The sequence below is a fragment of the Homalodisca vitripennis genome, chromosome 4, assembly GCF_021130785.1.
Source record: "Homalodisca vitripennis isolate AUS2020 chromosome 4, UT_GWSS_2.1, whole genome shotgun sequence".
In the NCBI taxonomy this organism is placed as follows: domain Eukaryota; kingdom Metazoa; phylum Arthropoda; class Insecta; order Hemiptera; family Cicadellidae; genus Homalodisca; species Homalodisca vitripennis.
Window position 1 is genome coordinate 15,969,417 of NC_060210.1, and position 23,470 is coordinate 15,992,886.

Consider the following 23,470-nt stretch of genomic DNA (forward strand, 5'->3'; position numbering starts at 1 on the left):
TTTCCTCTATATACGTAAATATTATGTATTGCTACAAATAGGCTATTCTAAATGTTTTATTGCTACTATATTTAAAATTATCCATTTCCGTCTTCTGTCTGGACAAAATTTCCAACAAATGGCTATTCTGAATTTTGTATATGTGCAATACTTTAATACATATGCATACTTTATTGCAAATTTTGTTTTTATTATTTTTTTATATTTGTAAACTAAGAAATTGTTTTTTTATCTTCATAGTTACATAATCTGAAAGCACAGATCTTTAAAAAAAGTGATATATAACATTTTATAATTAAGTTACTAATTATATTTACTATAAATTTTACAAGGATAGTCTGCAAAACCTTACAAAACGGGTATGCATTTGACAAAATATGATGTACGCTAGGGGAGATGTGTAAACGATAAAGTATTTTTAAGCGCGTTAAGATCGTTTCTTTTTGTCCAAAGTGGCTGAATAGAAAATTAATCTCTGCTCAATTCAAGTTTATATTTATACTAAACATATTCTACGATTATGCTTGTAAAAAACATACACATATGGATATTGTTTGCAAATGCCTTAAAACAAGGGGTGTTTTAAAATTTAAGATGTTGAATTTTTAGGTTAGAACATAAATATGGCGCCTATTGAAAGAGGGATTTTCTCAGTGTCAAAATCCACAACGAATCACAACAATTTGAGTTCAAATATCTTTGTTATTACGGCAAATATAAAAAAGTGCTGAGTCTTAAAATTACTTGCTCTGTTGGAAATAATAAAATACAGAATTTTGTATAAGAAACAGCAAACTCAACCTCCATATTAGAAAATGTTAGCAGTTTTTAAAGTATGAAATAATTTTTTATCTCTGAAACAAGGAAAAGTTCTCCAGTTAAAGTTTTCTGTCGGATTTATAGTTTCTAAGATCATAATGCCAATCAATTTAAAAATCCATTCTGTAATATGGTAATCACAAAATAGCTAAATGAAGGAGCAAGTTTTACCACAGGCATTGTCTAGTAGTGTAGCGGTTATCGCTTAGAAACTAAATAAAGCTCTTTGTTTCAGGTTTATTCTTGACGATAGCTGGTTTAAAGAGATAACGGAATTCCGGAAATTTGCCATCGTTATCTGTAACAAAATTAGAACACTACGTTTTAAGTATTGGAATTTATGCTCTATTTGGGGGTAAAAACGCTAAGATTAACACTGCCCAAGCATCTTTAGATGTGTCAAAATCTTAGACGTAAAGTTAAATACACAAGTGTGGTAATGAACACAAAAGTTGTGCGTCAAAAAAGTGAAGAACGTGCTTGTAAGTCGAGACTGTTAGAATGATCCCAAACCGCGATACTTCAAGATACATATCACACACATGAGATAACGTGAGAGACTGGTGAGAAAACACATAACGATGGCTAATGTCCAAAATTCTTGTAAATCAAGTCAAAAGTCTTACTAATGACCTTTGTCTAGGGATGCATTAGTTGTTGTTTGGTAACTAAACCAAGCTATAGTTTTGCCAAAGGCCTTACCTAATAGTAATGTTTGTATCTTGGCAACTAATCAACCAACACTAACATGACAGCTTCCTGGGTTATCACAAATCGATCATGTTTTTGCAAGGAGCATGCCTGCCGGATATTGGTCCATGATCAAAAATTATCTTCAAGCCTTTACTTCCCAGATTTCTTGCATAATGTTTGGGACCCTTTTAAACTTTTAGTTCTATTTAACACATGGTAAAATAAAACATTTTTTCTTATCAAAACTATTTCATAGTATATTGACCTAGCTACTATCTCGTATTACTAAATTGTAATGCTGTACGTGATATAGCTAGACGTACACTCTGTGTACGTTGTATTATACAAACACACAGAGTTGAACATAAGGTTACCATTACGAAACACAGTTTTACGTCATATATAACATGTGAGTTTAATAAATAAATCATAAACACAGTAATCCCTATAATAATATTCAATGGAATTTCGATTCTGAAACTATTAAGTCATATCCAAGAACTGTGTTGAAGGAATTACGAAACAGTTAGACAACAAACATAATCAACTATTCAGTTATATGATTAAACATAACCACAACAAACAACACACCATTCAATCAGTATCAAAAAATTTTATCAGATTTTACAAATTTTATCAAATCTTGGTGAAAAACAAATACAGATTGATCGAAAAACACCAGCAAAGATTGATAAATAAAACAAATTATCGACAAAAATACTCCAAGCGAAAAAAACAGTTAGTTACGGTTTGTGTAAAACACAAATTACGTAGAATAAAATATAAACTTCACATTTAAATTGAAGGACAACTTTGTATAACATTGTATGGCCAAAATAGATCTATAAAACATGATAGTATAATAAAAGAACTTACTCAAAACACAAAACGACAGATGGAAAACCTAAGCGGGAATAAGCAGGAAATTTAAACGAGTCGAATATAAGCCCGAATGCTAAGTACCATTATCTGCTGATAATATAACTGAAACATTTATTACTGCACAAAACCGAGCAGGTGGTCGTTTACAACACTTTATTTATGGTTTCGATTAGTTATTTGTGTAATCATCTACAGGCCTGAATCAATTGAATGGGGTTTAGATAAGATTGGAAAACAAGGGATAAAATACTCAAAGGACATGCAAAAGCTGTAATCAGGGATATTCACAGAACTGGACAATTTTTATTTTTGTTCTCTTAAAAACTTAGAAAATTTCACTTAGTCTTATAAGGACCTTTGCGCTGCTTCCGGAGTGACAGGATATTCTGGATGGGTTGACTAAGGTTTGTGGTCGAGGCCGTCTCCTGTTAAGATCAATGAGGAAGAATTTAGGGCACTAATCTCAAATCACGTCCAATCGGAAGAAAGGAAAGCCAGCTCTGAACCAGCCTCTCCAGTCAAAATAGGCAGGGGTGGCATACCCTCGTTGAGGCTAGCAAGAACCTCTGATACTTAGGGAACGAACCCCACCAACTCCAACAGTCATCTCCCGCAGAAGACTAGACATAAAGAATTACCCTTGCATCCCAGAATCTCGACATTTGCGGTTAATGATGTGCCGGTCCTGAACATCCATAAGGTTGTGCAGATTTAAGCGACTCTTCGGTTTTTGCTGTACCCAGAGTGGGTTCAACTGGAAGGTATAAACCAACCAGAATTGAACCGTGGGGTGGAAAATATGATTAGAAAAGTTATTAAAAAGCGAAAATATGCGAATTTTTAGTTTGTAATATTCCAACATTTGCATCATATAAAACAGTCAAGAGATGTTCTTTTTGGGGTGGGTTACTTTACGCCTTTGTCAAATGATACACACACCCACACCATTGCCTTCGGATAGGAACACTCACCCATTTTCTTTTCAAGTCAGTGTAAACATGGACTAGGAAGATATCGTGTGTCTGTGCATTGTGTTTGCTCAGTTGTCTGGAAGATGTGGCGAAAATCTGCATAGCTTCAGCCCAATATTTTGGCTTTTATTCGTATTACTTTATTTTTTACAAATGACGTTGTGCAGAACAGAACGTTACTTCATTTCAAAATGAACTTATCTATACATAGTGTCCTGCAACTCTCTAAACAAAGGTAAACCACGCTTTTCCTCAGGTCAAGAGAAACATATTTCACCATATGGACGTGGGTCTCCGATGCTTAGTTTCCCATCCCTCTGTATGTATGTATTTAAAAAAAGTAATACCTTAAAGATTAATAAGTTTAATTATAAAATATTTGGTTCAAATTTTAATGATAACAAGGCCAATTACCGAAACAATTATCTTTAGTATTTTAAAAATGGCGGCTATAAGAAATTTTAAACTTTGGATAAGATAAAAACCAGCAGCTTTTCTTAAGAACTACAAGAATAACAGTTATGAGAGGATATTATTACAAATCTAATGACACCTAAATTACTAAGGTCAAATAATAAATAACTAAATTAAAGCAGATTTACTGTGACAAGACATGGCCCACGTTGAGAGCTGCAATTATTCAGTTTTTGTATTGTTGGCTATTCGCCGAGAACCTCAATGTGGGCTATGTCTTGTTACAGATAATTTGCCCTAAATCTGTTATTTATTATTTAATTTAAGTAATGATGGTGTTACGGTGTGATAAAATCCTTTAAAAACTGTTAGTTTTGAAGATATTCAAAGTTAAAAGTTTTAATGGCCGCCATTTTGAAATTAATTACTGTAATTGCATTAAATTTTTTCACTAACTGACCTTGTTATTCTAAACATTAGAGCCGAATTTGGTACAATTTTATTAAATAGTTTTTAAGATATTAATTTTGTTATAAAAAACATATAATATGTTGTCTTAACCTGAGCAATAACCTTTGTTAAGAGTGTTACGAGACACCCTGTATTGAACATACTTGTTATGAATAAACTACAACGCAGCCAGATGGAACAACGATAACTATCGACCTGTTATGTGTTGGCTCGTGGTTTAATATAAATCCGCCTGAGGCCGATGAGCGTTGATGTTCTGTTATAGTTCAACAACAAGTGGAGGAGCGGAATTTAACGCGGCTGACAGGGCAGAAATTCTGTCCTAGCATTATTCACCGTAAAATAACGTAGGTCCTGATAGCCAAGCTTTTCTCCTGGCGACTTCAGTGTAGTTAGGTCCTTAGTGTGCAATTTCCTTAGGAGCTCCTGGGACAGATTATGCTGCTTCTTTGATTTCATTAGATTCACAGAGCATTTGACGTCAGAGCCGTCAATGTCAGAAGCAGGCCTACTGCTCCAGGGTAGTTACAAACATACACACTAGCTTTATTCCAACTTGCTGTGTGCTGGAACTAAATAACTGGCTGTGCGTTAGCCTTGCCTATCATTCGAAGGGCTGTAAAAATGTTATTTCTGTTCGTTCGCACGATATCTCGAAAAAAGACCTATAGACTTGAAATTTTGCATCAATACGCAACACTGAGTTTGATTTCATGGGTTGCATGTCACTCCATGGGATTTGGCTAAGCGCTAGTGAATACTTTTAAATTGGTCTGATGGGTAACCAAGAGAATGGCAGAAAAAATAAATTTGTAAACCAACCTAGTGAGATTTCTTAATGTAGCTGTGTGTTATTTAGAGAGTAAAAATAAAAACATAATACAGTGGAAAGTCGAATTTGATCTCATTGCACTCTTCTTTGTGGCTCCGAAAATTAAAATTTACACGAAGTTATGAAACCTAACTCAATGAATAAAATTGTGAATGTTAGCATATCGTGTGGCAAAATATTTAAGAAAGATTTCATCTGAAGTTTACATCAAACTTCATTTTTACATTGACAAGAATGAGTTCTTTTGATGGTGCAGGTCTGCCAATGGCATCTGGCTAAGCGTCGTTGAAGTCTATGATACAGTAGGCTGACACAATGTACCTTTCTCGTTCTTTTCTGTACGATTATCCGTCTGTATATCTGTCTGCAAGACATCTTGAGAATTAATTGAGTTGTGGATTTGATATTTTGATAGCAACCTCAACGAAGACTGTTGTGACGTACTACCTTGTAACTGTCAAACAGAGGTTAGTTTTTTCTTTGTTAGAAGAAGTTTATATGCTTTTAGTTTAACCAAATATACTTAGAATCACTTTGGAATGAAGAATAAACTGGAATGATACTCTCCGCAATCCATAACTGATACTGACCAAGTTTGGAGCAAGGCAGTAGAGACTCGTTAGTGAAAGATCTTTTTTAGGATTGGCCAAAATATGAAAAGTGCTAGGATATTCCATTACTTCAACATTATATACTTAAAATGTACATGAGAAAGGTTTTAGATGATAGATTAAAAGCATTGATGTACCTTGGTATGATTGTTGTAGTAAGCTTGAAAGCATATTAACCTAAAGACGTGAAGGTCCAGGCGCTCCAAGCTAAACACCCTTCTAAGCAATTATCGATAGATGTTGACGGTAGTGGCATCAAATGCTTAAGCAAATTTCGGTTCTTTTCCGTTAATTCACTACCACACGATTCTTGCCCGCTGCCAGCGCTTTGCGCTGCTTGCTCTTAAAAAAAAAAAAAAAATAACTCGAGCTTGCAAAGTCCAAGCCCAGATCAACTCACAAAACTCAGACAGAACTAACGCAGGTTTCATTACAGGCAAAAGATAAGCGGCGCGCGTTTATCACTGATAAGATAAGACGAGTTGGTTCTTTTCCGTTAAATCACTTCATTCCAGGCATTTACTATTATTAAATAACACAATTGGCTAAAGAAAACCAAAATTTTATCTAATTTAAGTACAAACATCATTGGTAGTGAATTAACGGAATTTCAGACCTTAAAACTAATGGTAGTGAATTAACGGAAAAGAACCTAAATTTCACCTATAGAAAAGACAGAAACCAGTAATCTGGAATGGTTCCATATTTATAAAGTAAAACGTTGTATAGTTTACAAACTGTAATGTCGTGATGGTGATAACTGCTAAATTAAGATTCGGTGGTAACCGGGTCAGTGGCATCGGACTTGGAGCCTGGGTTAGAGATAGTGCAGGTTACAATTCTGTCAGTAATCATAACACAGCCCTATGAATGTTCGGTTCATCTCCATTTCACCTTCCTATTAATGTCCCAGAAAATACTTATGGAGTCCACATTCGCCTGAAGAGATAAACAAGAAGCTCAGAACGAAGCTCTTTTCATCCATTTGCAAAAACGTGTTATGTAAATGATGAGGTGTTCTCATTGTCCAATAAGTTGCACAATTGAGTGCACTATGATGTTTTTAGAGTCGATCCCAAAGTATGGAAGAGCAAACGAGTTTTCTACTCATAATGTTGCATTGCGCGGAAGTTGAAATGGAGATGAATTCAAAATTAGCCTTGAACAACCCTTCTTACGTTATGTGTAGAACACGTTACTGTTAAAGTTTAGTTTATGAACTCTCCAACTCATTTTAATTTATAGGATCCCTCCAAAGATCAGTGGCATATGGGAATGAGGCTACAAAGCAGCTCGGCCTATCTAGGTTTGTAAAAAGATATTGGTAATACAATTTAGTACACAATGAAGAAGAATATTTTTGACAATGAGTGAAAAACAAAATGAATAAAACAACACATATATTTAATGTTAGGTATACATAGCTGAGTGCTATAATAAGTTGAGACAGTACATTTGTTATTGGGATTTATCGCAATGTATTATCAAGCTTTTGGGTGGTTCAAGCGATAAGATAACACAGAACACATGGCCACGATATTTAACTACCGATGTTTATTTGACTGATCGACACATTCATGGAAAATCAGTAAAGATTTTGCAGTTATAGTGGAATATAACAGAACATTGTTTTGACGTACTAATATTGTAATAGCTACAAATTTAAATAAATTAGATATTAGTCTACATTTTAATACAAAACGTTCTGAGGTATAATAATTTTGGTCTGCAATGAAAATAACTTTTACTTCTATAGCCGAAATATATGTGTTGCATTAATAACAATATAACGGGTGTCTTAAAATCCCTCCCGCCCCCTATTAACTTTCTTATGAATAGAGATGGAGTTATTTACTTTGGGGGATGTTTCTAAGACCAACTGAGGACTCCCTATGTATGAAAATTGTTGACCTCCCAAATTTTAGGGGTAAGTCAAAATGTTCAAATAGCAACCCCAATCAAGTAACACCTAGTTTTAAAGGTATTGTAAAAAGAAGAATGGCTTAAACTAGAGGTCTCTAATGTTACTCTATCACATTTGATGGTCAATAATAAAGTTTGAATTGTTTAATAAAATCCCACAATTTAAGTCACCTTTAAAGTTATTGTAAGGCACATAAAACATTCACTCATTAGTTATTTTGAGAACTGGCACAAAATAAACAAATAAACCTACCAAACTCCAACAGTCATCTCCCGCAGTAGACTTGACCTATCAAATTACCCTTGCAACACAGAATCTCGACATTTGCAGTTAGTGATGTGCCGCTCCTGGACATCCATAAGGTTGTCCAGATTTAAGTAACACTTAAGCCCAGTGTAAGTTTAACTGGAAGTTATAAAACAGCCAGAATTGAACCCTCCTGGGAGTTCCAAATTGATATTAAACCAATTTACACTGTTTGTGTAAAAGGTATGATAAATATTACCTTGAGATTGTGGCTTTGCAATAAGATTGTGGGGGAGGGGATAAGGAAGGTTGGAGAAAAACCCACTGACTATATATGCTATTTAAATGGCGAGTCAAAGGCAAAAGATACGACTTTGATTAAGATATAACATTTTTGAGGTTTAGAGGACAAATCCAACAATGTGTGATCCAGCAGTAAACGAGTTGCAAATAAACTGAACAACAGTATTTTATACAAAGGCCATCTTCTGTTGTTCAGTATAGTTATTTACTCAATTTTCCCAATAACCTCCTCCTTTGCTGATCACTTACACAAGTTTTAATGCTTGTTCGTAGAACTCGTTTCAGTATCTGCAGTTACTCACGCTGACAAAACTTTCTTGATCTTCTTCTTACCTTTATTGTCCTCTCAAATAAAAAGTTCGGCAACCATTCAGAAACTTTACTTTCTAGTTTCTGGTAAGTTAATAACTATTAGTAATGTGCCTTACAACATTTTATTTTTAATCTAGATACATGAATGTTTGTCTGTATGTCCTTTATAGAATCGTAAACTAACGGATCATTATGAAAATTTGGATGTATATTTATTTTTTCACGGAGAAGGTTTACATGCTATGCCCATTGATGTAACTTTCCACTAGGCGGCGCTGAAAAAATAAAAGTTTTAAAAGCGCCTGACACACTATAAGCTGCAATTACGAGACAATTACATATATTAAATAGCTAAAAACTTTTTGAAGGCTCTAAGCTATGATTAATATTAATCTTTAAAATAAATGGCTGGTTACTTAAAGTTTGAGCAGACCACTTTATAATAAAGTACATGTACGTGTACAATGGCTACAGGTATGTACTGATTTAGCCCATATGTAATTAAATAATGGATGATGATTGAATAGATGTCACTAACCAAATGATTAAACCGGTCTGCTTTTAGCTACCAAGCGTTCGAGGTTACGAATCAATCCGCGAGATAGCAGGTCGATTAAGACCGACGCGACGCGACATTATGTTATGTTCCATTCTGTGATTAATCTTTGCCACATAAGGGTGCATTCCAATCCTCCCACATTCGTACTATAGGTGAGACGTACAGGATTTTTAATTTCTCAAAAGAATTCAAAATCTTGTACTAAAATTCCGGTTCGAAGAGCAATGAATGATTGCTATATATATACAAATTATATTATTTCCACTTTAAAGAAAATTTAGAACAAATTAAACATTTGCGGTTAGGAAGGCATAAAAAATAGTTGAATAGTCACAATACCACTGATCTATTTTCTTCTGACACAAGCACAGCCCGGCACGGCTGTCTCATCCTCCCAAAAGACACCCAAAATGTCAACACACTGTCTATGAACACATATTTATATGTTACAAAAAGTGTAACACAACATTTTGAGGATTGGAATCTTATCTTCTTCGTCAGATGAGGGAGGTATTAGTACGTACAAAAATAAAGACCAGAAAGAAGAAAAGAAGGGAAAGTAAATACAGGGTGTTTGAAAAGTAATCAACGATCTTCACTCTACTAACCAATGTGTTTTCACTGACTTTTTTTTAATTAGCAAATTATGTCATAAATTTATAACACAATAAATAAATCTAAAAAAACATTGGTATTTATTGTGTTTTATTTATTGTGTTATAAATGTATGACATAATTTGCTAATTAAAAAAAGTCAGTAAAAACACATTGTTTAGTAGAGTGAAACGCCGCCTACCGCATCAGAATACGACGATCCAGTCAGAAATGGCAGCGCATAATGTACTTCACAATGTGTACCTAAAACAACCCGCCATTTCTGATTGGATAAACCTTTTTAGATGCGGTTTGCGGAATTCAACTCTACTAAGTGAGCTCTTTCAAATGAGGTATCACTCGACCCATGCTCCAATTTAAGGTTTCCATGTTTTCATCTGTGGGCCGTCCCCCCATGGTTGGCATGTCATGGTAATAGCAAGGAAAAATAGTTTACATAGCCATATGACACTGTGCAAAATTTATAGATGTTATCTCCTATGGTTTTTAAAATGTTAAGTCGTACCCATACTTTTCAAACACCCTGTATAGTTCAAACATGCTTAAAAGTCTAGTCTAGGCTTTGTCATTGCAGGGAATGCAAGTCCCGAGCAGAAGAAACGAATACGAGAAACACAATCGTACATCACACCGATACGGATGAAAGTGTTGAGTATATACTTTATTTTTGTATGTACTAATACTTCCCCACCTGACGCAGAGGATAGATACAATCCTCGAAACGTTGTGTTAGACTTTTTGTAATATAGAACGGTGGCAAATGCCCAAAATCCTGTCGTCCTGTCTGCAACAAATTATACCCTTATATTATTACCTGAAGTTGACCATCAATAGAGAAAGTTCAGAAGTTCTAGGACTTCGGAATAATTAATGAAAATTTGAGCCGGACAGATCATATCAGTGAAATGCATAACAAATCAGGATACACTATTCGAACGTTTTGCTTAAAAAAATTGTGAGTCTGCACTACATAGCATCTTGAACCAAGCATTGATTGAATAAAAAATTTAGTTCGGTATCTAAATATTTATGTGTTTTAAGTTTTATATAGAGTATACACAGAGTTCACACCCAAACTGCTATCGGGGTGGGGAGGAAGGTGAAGGGGGAAGGGATAAATAGTTACTCGGGAGTCTACATCTGTTCACGGGCTCTAAAGAAACACTCCACGAAATCTAAGCAGATCAAGGGGATTCTGAAATACCCTCGCTCTGGGTTTTAAAAACTAGTTAGATTTTATAGTTCACGAGATTTAACTATAAAAGGGGACAAGCGAGGACGAGGTTATGCGAGCAAGGAAGCTGTACCGATAAAGTGATATCAGGCGATGCCTTTATAATCAAAAGGGGCATTTTAAACTGTCTTGGGAAATGAGTAGCATTCACCAGACGCTACGTTGTGTTTTTTAAAGTCAGTGTAGTCAGCCCGTATTACAGATAAAGAATACAAATATAAACCAAAATAATGTAAACAATGAAATAATATTCATACTAATGAAACAGAGCTTGCACAATGCCTCGTTTACGCATCCAGTCTTTTTCCCAAATTATATAGGCGGCAAACAAAATTGCATTGCTCAAATTCGAATATAGAATTTCCAACGATTAAGCAAAAATAAGCTCTGGCATTGAAAAAGGTTCTTAATCCATATAAGTCAACATGTCTACTTAACTACCTGGCAATCCTGATTTCTGAATTCAAACAGTCACCTGATCAGTCGTTGGGCTACTCGACTGTAGCCCAACAACCCAACGCAGGGGAGTAGGGAGCCAAAAGCGAGTTTATTTCACAATATCCAAACATAGGCCTACATTTCATCAATGTCAGTATAAACGTTAATGGTGTAAAATACAATAAAAACAACGTGTCATGCAATTTTTAGTTCAGACTGTAGCCCAACAACCCAACGCAGGGGAGTAGGGAGCCAAAAGCGAGTTTATTTCACAATATCCAAACATAGGCCTACATTTCATCAATGTCAGTATAAACGTTAATGGTGTAAAATACAATAGAAACAACGTGTCATGCAATTTTCAGTTCAGTCGCGTATGTCAATGTGTACGAAAAAATAGTAACAGGTTAAGCTTTAGTTTTATTTTGTCCAATATATAAATTGTCATACTTATGGTCTGAATTGGTGAAATTTGTCTTAGTCTACCAAAGTATGGAATGAAACGTTTACTAAAACAACTCTGGATTTGTTAGATTTACAAATTTTTATAATAATATAAGACTGTGCCAGCCAACTTCGAACGTATGCGAGAGTCAGTAAGTTTAATTATATTCACCAGTGTTTTGTACGAGAGCCCTAGATGACTGTGTATGATCCGTTACAATTTCTAAAGTATGATAGTTTATATTAGTTTATAGTTTGGAAGTTTGTATATATACAGTGAGCCAAGTATTTTCTTACTCTCAAATGTGTTGGAATATCTTTTATCTCTAGTTGAAAATCATATTTTCAGCACCAGCTGTTACTGCTGTTTACGTTATGTTGTCTGCGGCAATCAAGCTGACATATTTGTTTTTAATACTTTCAAAAACATATTTTTTTCAAAAATATTTCAAATCTATCTTATATATTTCATAAATTTTCTTCTTTTCCTTCTTGTCATCTTTCTGTTTTTATTGTTGTATGTACTAATATCTCCTGCACCTGACGAAGAGGATAGAGTCCAATTCTCAAAACTTTGCGTTATACCTTTTGTGTTACATAAAGATGACAAATCTTCGAAGTCCTGGTTTCCTATCCAATTTTCCATCGTCAATAACAAACTGTAAACAAAGAATAGTTAGTTTGAACGGCAGGTGCATCATAATTGGCTAAAGCTCAAGTAAGCAACCAATGTAATCAATGCAAGTTTAGTATGACTTCGTTATTACAGTCGATCAGATCAGATTTGTATTAAGTATAATATTTTAAAACATATTAAACACTGTAAACGTTTTTAACGATAAAACATTATGAATGTCCTATTGACGAATTAAAACAAGTTTATTCGTAAAATTGAGACAAATTTAAAACCAACCACTTGTTTAAGTAAATGTACATTTCATATGAACTAACTGAGAAGTTGTTGAAGCGTTCGCTAATGAGATGCCCGGAACGGTTTGTAGTAAAATGTTTCGCACAGTAGAGTCGAGGTCGGGTATAACTTCGTGTTGTTTCCTAGACCCTTACATCATATTAACTAATCTTTAACGTCATATATGATGTCATATTAAATAGCTATATCTTAATTGTATCGTAGAATTGGTTCCAATGGTTAGAAAATGTCTCAATATACTAGTTAAAAAATATTATTTAATTGAAATATGTTAAAACTAGCTTTCGCTTTTGAAGATTATTCTTGTAATACAGTGAACTTATAGTATTTTGCTATGTATTACAAACGTAATACTATATAAAATAATTTTATTTTGGATAAAATCTAGCCAATTGTATATTATATCTCATGTAAGCTTAATGAAAATATGAAACTCAAAATTAAAATAAGATTGGAACAAAAATAATTTAATCGTTAAGAGTTTTATGTTGATTTAATGCACGCGTGTTCCTATACTCTCAATATGGTAAGATATGTTCTACCGTATATTAATGTCATCTAGACAATTGTCACATATTGTACTCTTTTCTAAAATCTAAGTGTTTGAAAAAAGCATGTTTCTGAAATCAAAACTCACGTATACTTTGTTAGGGAAGTAATTATCGAATCCATTTGAATCGTTTCATCAAGAAAGTAGATGTTCTCTCAGTAAGTATATTGTGTTATAAACAATCATGTATTCATTGCTTGAATAATAACGAGCATAACTATTTCATGTTATATTAGTCTTACTTTTATAGTTTATCAACTCAATACAATTAGATTAAATCTAAGTAAGAATTACTCGTGAGAACATTTGATCGAAAATGCAATAAAAGTAAAAAGTAAAGGGAGCCTTTTTTACCAGGCGAAGTTAGGGCTAAGAAGCCCTCTCTAACACTTAACCTGGGGACCAACGGCTTAATTAAAGGTGACTTCCCGAACCACCACTAACGGCCGGGCAGGCGGGCTGCTTGCAAGGACAGGATCGCTCAGCGGTCACCCATCCAAGCAGCAGCCACGATCGACGTTGCTTGATTCGGTTATCTCGCGATAACCTCTGTATCCACTAAACTGCGCCATCGGTAATTTACGCTATGTCTAGAAGGACGTAAGAAGTCTAAGAACTACTCATTTATTTATCTACAGACTTGGAAAAGAAAGGAATTCAAATAAGTCCTAATAGTACGATATTTAATTCTCGGAATGTCACCCATTTCTACATATTTGTACTTACTTCAGCTGTAGCATCATAATTTCTATGTTGTATTATATTTTATATACATATTGTACAGTATTAGTGAAAGCGTATTACAGAGAATTGTCAATCCATTTTCCATAATAAGATCAAGTTAGTATAACATATTTACAATGGTTTAAAGTAGGTTCGTGACATTATCAGCAATGAAAACCTTTTTCTATTTTGTGCAATTTAATAAGGGAAGTTCCAGCTGGAGTACACCAGACTAGAGTTACTGCATAAGTACTAACAAACGCTGATACTAACTTACCAATGCAAGAGTATCGAGAACTAGTTGCTTTCCAGATCACTGATTTAATTAAGTTTTACTGCTGGAAGCCGAGTTAAAACCCGAGTTAAAACAAAGAATTATTACGGTGTTCGTTTCAAACCTCGCAGTCTGTGGAAAAATAAACTGTCACTTAGCTTAATGAAATCATAGGCGTCATAAGGAGACCTGTTGCGTATTTTTAAGTGTTATTTTATGTAAATTATGAAGAGGCGAGCTTGTCTCTTTATTAAGAGCACTCTCCGCTGAATAAACAAAGTCCAATTGAAATTAAATTGAAATATCTCTAACTCGTATTTTATGAAGTATACTTAAAGTTTATGTTTCAGACAAGCATAATTACTGAGCAGTTTGTATTGTCCTCCATGATTATTTTTAACCAACTATGACCTTTTTGGGAAATTTAATTTTGAAGCGATGTAATGAAAAAGTGCTCTTTAGGTAAAATTAAAATTTAATATTATATCAGACAGTTTTCGTTTTCACAGATTGAAGCTGTTTAATTAAAATTTCTACCGCTGGCCATCTTTATTTTCGGTCATCAAGTATGTTGTTATTAGACAGTATTACTTAATTTGGTATCGTAGGTTATGAAATATATTTAATTTGTGACTTACGTTACAAAATACCCACTTAAAAATATCTGTTATAGAAAAATATTGTTGTTTTTAGATATAACAACAACAACAACAAACAATAACATATATAACATTTCTTTAAAAATAGTAAAAATGTATTTCTTTATTTTTTTAAAGTCGATTGTACGATTTATGTCCACAACCAAGACATTTCTTAGTTTTGACATAAAATGAAAATCGTGATCCTACAATACCTAGTAGGTAAGGTAAGATATAGATTTATTTATGAAATTCTAAAAAATAGGCATATTTTGTTTGCAGCATTTCAGTGCAACTATATTACAAACAATTTTGCAATTTTGCCTTCAAAATAGTTTGTTAGTAAATTATAATCAATAATTTATTCTATGAATAATTTTAAAATATCATGTGGGAATGATTCAGTATCTGATGATATTCATAGCTCAAATAAATTTTAAAATTAAAGATGCTGTTTTATTAATTGCTTGAATCGATTTGGTCGTTCAATATTGGGATCTGTTAGCATATTATGAGTAGAATGATAATAGAGTATAGTATTGTGCTATTGTGGTATCTTGAAATGTATAATTGTCTATTCAACAATATTATGTTTTATTGCTTCCATGCTACCAATGCTTATATGATCCGTTTTTATTGTTTTAGCGTTAAATCTTGCAATCCCTGCAGCACATCATAGTCATTATTTATTTACATTAAACCATAACAGCTGAGCGAGCTGCGGTGGTGAAACTTTGATCAGCTGGGGTTGGTGTAACAAGGCATCAGCTGATTTCCCAGGAGTCCTTGCGGCTTCCGCCCAGACCACTTCACTTCGCTGAGTAACTTCTCAACAGACGTTAGTGCACAATCATGGTCAGACCATCTCTCACAGTGCAATCGTTAAGCAAAACTATATGCAAAAATACAATTATTATAAGCCTAATTTATATTTGGAATCTTAAGAATATTTATGTAGCGTTTAAAATACCAAAGAATCTCGAGAAATATTTGAAATTTTGAAGTCCTTATTTATGTAGCATGAAAACATTATCAGCAAACCCATTCAATATGATTGATGCCTTCGGTTGATTACTTATAACTGGACTTCTTATATGGTTTAGTTAATAATTGCTAAGTATAGTCCAATAACAATTATTCCAATATTGAAATGCATAAAAATGGATTCATGATTGGATAGCCAGTGAAATTAATAAAAGCAAGAAACTCTAAAATTGTATAATTCAACATATATACTAACTGGGAACGAGTTAAGTTCTGAGCGATAATATAAACTTTAGAAAAGGCATGAGGGTGAATAAATGTTTTGACTTAAACTAAATCATTTTTATGGTCTGCAAAAATTTCTCAGAAACTGTATGATGATGATGTCATTAAAAGTCAATCATTATAAATTCAAAACATTCATTACAATTTAAATCGGCATTAATCTGACAGAAAATACTGTTAAAGCAGCAGAATTTAAACACACACACACACACACACACACACACACACACACACACACACACACACACACACACACACACACACACACACACACACACACACACACACACACACACACACTCACACACACACACACACACACACACACACACACACACACACACACACACAACACACACACACACACACACACACACACACACACACACACACACACACACACACACACACACAACACACACACACACACACACACACACTCACACACACCACACACACACACCACACACACACACACACACACACACACACACACACACACACTACACACACACACACACACACACACACACACATACACACACACACACACACACACACACACACACACACACACACACTCAACACACACACACACACACACACACACACACACACACACACACACACACACACACACACACACACACACACACACACACACACACACACACACACACACACACACAAACACACACATATATTTCAATTTCAAAAATGTTTGGGAAAAAATAGACTGGTCCTTGTGGAATCTTAAGCATAGCTTTAAGTAATCGATAAAGCCATTCATGGAGAAGAAACATTATTATTTCTAAAATTGCCTTCAACTCATTATTTCTTAAAACGGCCGGAATAATTCCGAAACTATGTTTCAATTTATAATTTGTACATGTGATTTTTTGAATCTACAACAAAATTTTCTTTCAGGGATGTTAGAAACTTTAACAGAAATTAATGTCTCTATCTCGAAAATACACTTCAGTTCCAGAAAAAACAAATTAACAACTAGTCAATTTCATTCCAGCAATTATAGACGGACTAGATAATGGGAAATTCTGCTAATCGTACTTCCCAGTATTTCCAGAGCCTTTAACTGAGTACACAACGAGATAATGTAGTAGCAATTATGTATGTGTAGTGTTCGAGATGTACGAGTACTATATTCATAACACGCGTGTAATCTTGTGGACAGCAATCAGTTTCTGCAGATTGAATACATCTTTTTAACAAAGTAAAAATGACTTATGGAGTCCCTCACAGATACGTTTTTATGCCCATGTTTTTTCTTGTTCGCATGAAAGAAATTATTTATCCATCCAGGAAGGAGGCGAAATTATTTATCCATACGGGCGACACAAATATTAGTATTTTATTGTATCAAACGCGTCGGGAATCATAGATTTTAATAACTATATTAATAATATTACAGGAACCAATATAAAGAAAGAATATAAAGTCCTTACTTTACATAAAACTGTATTCCTGAGAAATGTCACCAATAGCTTACAAAACAAGTTCATTGCCAATTTCCTGAACTGGTGAGGAAAATGTTTAAATCTGACAGCCTACTTACAACAGTACTAGGCTACTACTAAGAAATAAATTACATCATAAAGTTATGGTTATTGTACTATAAAAATACTCTTAGTTGAATAACAAGAATGAACATCAATTCAGCATCCAGGTTGAATTTGCTCCAAAGTAAATTCCCTTAATTTTTGAAAAATTAAATATTTTTAAACGGCGTTCAGGTAATTCAGGACTTCAATAATACAAAGGACTACATTACTCATGTGACGGCGTTGTTAAGATCAATATAAAAAATGTGTTGCTCAGGACATGTTTAGAGAGCATGCATCATCATCATCATCATCATCATCATCATCATCATCATCATCATCATCATCATCATCATCATCGTCATCATCTACTTGTTCTTCGGATGAAAGTTGTTGATTAACCGGAAGTTCTCGTCAGGAGAATTAAAATATAAATATATTAATAGATTTGAAACAACTATGTTTTGTGTGAATAAATGTACCTTAACCAGAGGACAAGACATACACATGTATGAGACACGTGGCAGAGCAAACTACCGAACTGGTAGACACAGAACGGTGGTTTATGAACGCCTGCCTTCACAAGCGGGTGTTCAATTCCTCAACAGACTGCCCAATCCAATCAAAGATGCTACAACGCCAAAGGCGTTTAAGACTCGCCTAAAACGCTTCTTGGTGTCTCAAGCGTTTTATAATGCAGGTGAGTTTTTGGCTTTCAACTGGGAGGCCGCCCAATTTGAAGAATGACACCGCTGTTCGAAGTGGGTTGCATAGGCGATGAATGAAAGAGGGGTGACTTTAAACATTGTATGTCTGTATGTGTATTATAGTATGAATGACTGAAATTTTAGGATATTATTATTAATTGACGTTTGCCATACGATGTATTATTGTCTCAGCAATAAAACTGATTTGATTTGAGATTTGATTAAATTTGATATTACAAACCACGTAACACACAACACAGTCAATAGATAAAAAGTAACAACATACGCTAAAGCTGTTTGTGGATTTCATAATGACCTAAAATAGAAGTATGTAACTTTAGTTTGATTATACAAATGTAACCGTGCAAAAATCCCCTATCATCATATAAAAAGTTTAGGCCATATTAACTTAAAACAAGAATTAATAAAATTATAGTTTTTAATCATGTTCCTACAGTATGTAATATTGATTAAATAGAGTCAAAATATCATGTGTGTTAGTTGACAATACTTGCAGTGTATTTTCTTATTCAAAGTCATTGTTTGAAAGTAGATAAGGGGGGATTAACAGCTAAATTAAAAATTATGCTAAATTTAAACGTACAAGCTCTCGTGAAGTATAACTGATGATAGAAGATTCATTGCCTTCTTGTTACTGATAGTGTAATCTTATCTAGCCATTGAAGTTGTAAACAAGACGATTTTATCTCAATTTACTGTGATAATTTATCTCAACAAGTACTTGCCCACTTAGAGTTCATCTATAATTTAGGCCATGCCTACTAGAACGATGAGTAAATTCTCATTATCTTGTTTTGAGAGCTTCAAGGATTAAAAGTAGTTTATTCAATAATTTCTCAGATTATTTTTATACCGATTCCAGTTTAAAATGGTTTATTTTCATATCCCTGATGAAAACGGTTCGTGCCTAAGAAGATCAAATTAGTCTAGTTTTTAGTTACGAGGAGCTGATTAAAACCCTTAAGAAGCTTTAAGGCGGTTTACTGTGTTTCACTCTCTGGCACAAAATAATTAATATACCTAATATAAAGATTCTCTGTAACCGGAATTTAGAAAACATTTCAAAGTTTGATTAAAGAGTATTGAGTGATGATGTGAAATTTTACATTATTTTAGTGTTAAATTCGTTTTATGATGTGGGCACTGATGTAACTGATTACCAACTGAAAAATCCTAGTCTGATGGAAAATGTTTTAACCAAATAGTAAGTTTCGAAATGTTGTATATAAGAAAGTAAACGAATGAGAAATACACTTCAATAGGGGGCCGGCAAAACAAGTGAACTGATATTGGCGGCTGATATTTGCTGAAATTGTTTTTGGTTTAAAACGTCTATTATAGTAACCTGTAGGTTACGTCAAAGCACAGATTGACGAGCAAAGTTACTTTGATGGGATCTTATCGTACCACGCAATTTGGTGACGAGAGCCGTGAACTTGTGGCAAACGTTTGACGAGCTCGGTAACTTCCAAACCACACGCCAGGCGGCTGTTTCAGAAGGGGCCTTTATTTTGGGAAGTCTTGTGGTGCACCACTTCCAGTCCTACGCGGTCAACGCCCACATTACTTCTTCAGCTGATAATTTTATTTCAATGCCCTAAACATTCTAGTATATTAACTTTAGTTTTCTCTGCCATACTTTCATGCAAATGTGGTTTTCGTCATTCTCAACCACTTAATGAGCTGTGTTGATACAACACAACAACATATCAACGTATCAAGATGATTTAAAATCAATCAATAATGTTTTGAAGATGTAAAGCAATTTTTGGTACAGAAATTATCTTAAGGAACTAGAACCGACAATTTCCATTATCGTTGCCTGTTTTTCTACACTAAAAAACTAATTTTTATTCAAAATTTGAGGCCAGTAAACTACTTATTGACAACAACGCTGCACAAAAATTCTAAATTCTTATTTAGGAGCAACCATAATATTAAAATTTTACAGAACACGTTTTATTTGTCATATTGTTTTAGGTTTAGTGGGTAATAGTAACAAATCAGGGTGCGCCTTGATAGTCTAAATAATTCTTCTTCGCCTCCAATAGTTTTCATATATTGCTAGTGTACACCATAGATGACCTTATTCGTGTAAACTATAGTGATACCACTTCACATATAAAACAATCTTAAAACTTACATACAGATGTGTAGGCATACCGTACTAAATTTTTGGTTCAATCAAAGCTTTGTTTAAGATGCAATGTAGTGCAGGCTTACAAAATGTCCCTAAAAAGCAAAAGGTTTGGATAATATTCCTGATCTGCTATGCATTTCACTGATATGATCTGTCGGCTCACCTTTTCATAAATTATTCTATAGCACTGACGTGAACTTCTGAAGTTCCTCTATTGAAGGAAACTGCAGGTAATAATATAAGGGTATAATTTGTTGCTAGACAAGACAACAAGATTTTGGAAATTTTCCATCGTTATATGTTACAAAAAATATAACACAACGTTTCGAGGATTGGAATCTATCCTCTTCGTCAGGTGTGGGAGGTAACTCAATACTTTCATCCGTGCCTGTGTAATGTGTGATTGTGACTGTCGTACTCATGACTTGTGCTTGGGTCTTTCATTCTCTGCAGTGACAACACCTGGACTAGACTCCAAGCAGGTTTTTTATGTTTTAAACCTTTTATATCCCTTTTTTCTTCTGTGTGTTCTTTATTTTTGTAAGTAATAATACCTCCCCCACCTGATGAAGAGTATAGATTCCAATCCTCGAAACGTTGCGTTATACCTTTTGTAACCATAACGATGGCAAATACCCAAAATCCTGTTATCATGTCTCAAACCTTCCGTTGTTAATAACAAACTTCAAATAAAGAATTGTAGCTAGAATTATACCTACAGGACTTGAAAACGTAAATGGTTTGGTTGGTACCTAAATGTGTGTATTTCTTTGAATTTATTTCCACCTTATTTTTCCTACACCAATTATGAAGTAATACTAAATCTCTATTTGAACATTGAGTTCACCTTCACATTATTGCAGCGACTGGTATCAGACGGTGTCTCAGACTTGGCTCCTGGAATCTGGAGTCATGTTCGTCTGAAGATATCCAAAGAAAGACAGCACTGAATGAGCACAAAACGAACATCTCACATACCAGACGCTGCAATAAAAAGAAGGTAAATTGGAGCTAAACTTAACATTCAAATTGAATCAACCCTTCCTACCATAGCTACGTTTGTCTACATCCCTAGTTACACTGTTTATTCACACAAAACCGGATCGTTTTTATGAGAGTGTAAAAGGGCAATATTGTCAGCAAAAGTCCTGATTTCAATACAAAACTTCTCATTATAAATATTAAGAATAGTATGGCAGATTCCCTATAGGACTCTTAAAATACCTGGAAAAACTAAAGTGATATGTTGTTTTTCTCGAGTTTGCTGACATTTATATGTTAGAAAACTCTCAAACCATTTTAGCGCTGCCTCTTTTATTCTTACATTTCATAGTTTTTCAACAAAATGTTTGTTGGACGAGATAAAAATCCTTTTTGAAATCATTCAAACGTTCTGAAGGTTTATTTCCGCAATTTGTTCCACTGCAAAATTTTGTTCGTCATATTAACTAGTGAGCTTACGGTATATTTTCTTTTAGAAAGCCACATTGCTTGTTATATAAATTATTTTTTTTTAGTTATATATGAACTAAATTTAATAATTTCGTCAAATATATCTGAAAAGACAACCTACAAACTGATTTTAGATTACTCAAGGTCATTGAAGAACAGATAAACAACCACGCTTAAAAACCTTTCTGGAGAGGTTCTTAAGAATAAACTTATGATAATATTAGAAATGTAGCCTCAAAAAGCGTTTAATATAAGTAAACAATAATAAACCTTTTACCAATTTTATAGATTTTATTGTACAATACATTTAGAATTCAAAGAATCCATCAGGTCCTTGTATGTTAAAGTAAATGAAGTAAATAAATAATTAAAACCAAATTGTCGTATGTTTTTAACTACCATGACGGCTAGTTTAAAAGTCTATCAAATAATAAACTTCTCGATATAAAACCTTTGTCCATAATAATGCATTAGGATTAATTTGGGCACTTTTTGTAAATTTCAAAATTCTAAAGTTCTAAAATTGAGGTGACTTTTATTGCACGTGTGTAACATTTCATGGTCGTATTCGATGTTTGTGTTTGTATGAATGGTGTTATTTAAATGGTACGCATATTTCGAATTTGATGATGTCTTCAATGCTTTTATATGTTCACTAATAATAATATGCGAAAGAACTGGTGATATATTAGAAATAATTTCCATTATGAACCGCAGTAAAATAAGAAACCCTTTTTAACCTTTATTATAAATGTGTTCAATATCTGACACTTCGTTTACAAAATTAGGAAACAAGGAAAAAGTGAGATGTTATCGTGCGCGCGTACGCGCACTGACGCACTGCGACTGCCATCAGATCTAGATCTCGACCTTGACCCAGTTGTTTGAAGAGGATAACTATTTATCGTGTCGACGACAACAACAGGATCTTCCATTACGCTACCGTCTCGTCTTATAACATCACTTTATAAACTGTTTTCTTGTTATCCTTCCATATTACCCAGTTTATTATTTCCCACTTCCATGAATTGTTATCATTACAGTTCAAGGTAGGTACCGTTTAATAATATCCTTTCTTTCTAAAATGTACGTCTGTTTTTATTTCTATGCAACCATTTTCGAAGTAATGTTTATGGTGAATATTGCAAAATAAAGACGGAAATGGTTTAGAGATAAAACGTTTGTTAGATAGAAAAAGGAGAAAGTACTGTGTTCTGTAGAAAATTCATTAATTAGAATAACGTGTCAAGTTCAGCTTATAATACGTGTTAGAGTTGTATCATTAATTAGAGACCTCAAAACGAATGTTCTATTCTCCCTGATGTACACCCAGTCAGCTGACCAGCTGATCAGAGTACGACCAGCATAATAATCATTCATTTTTTATGCTCTTTACTTTTGACTTTAAAAATCATACTGTTGGAAACTTTATAGGGAA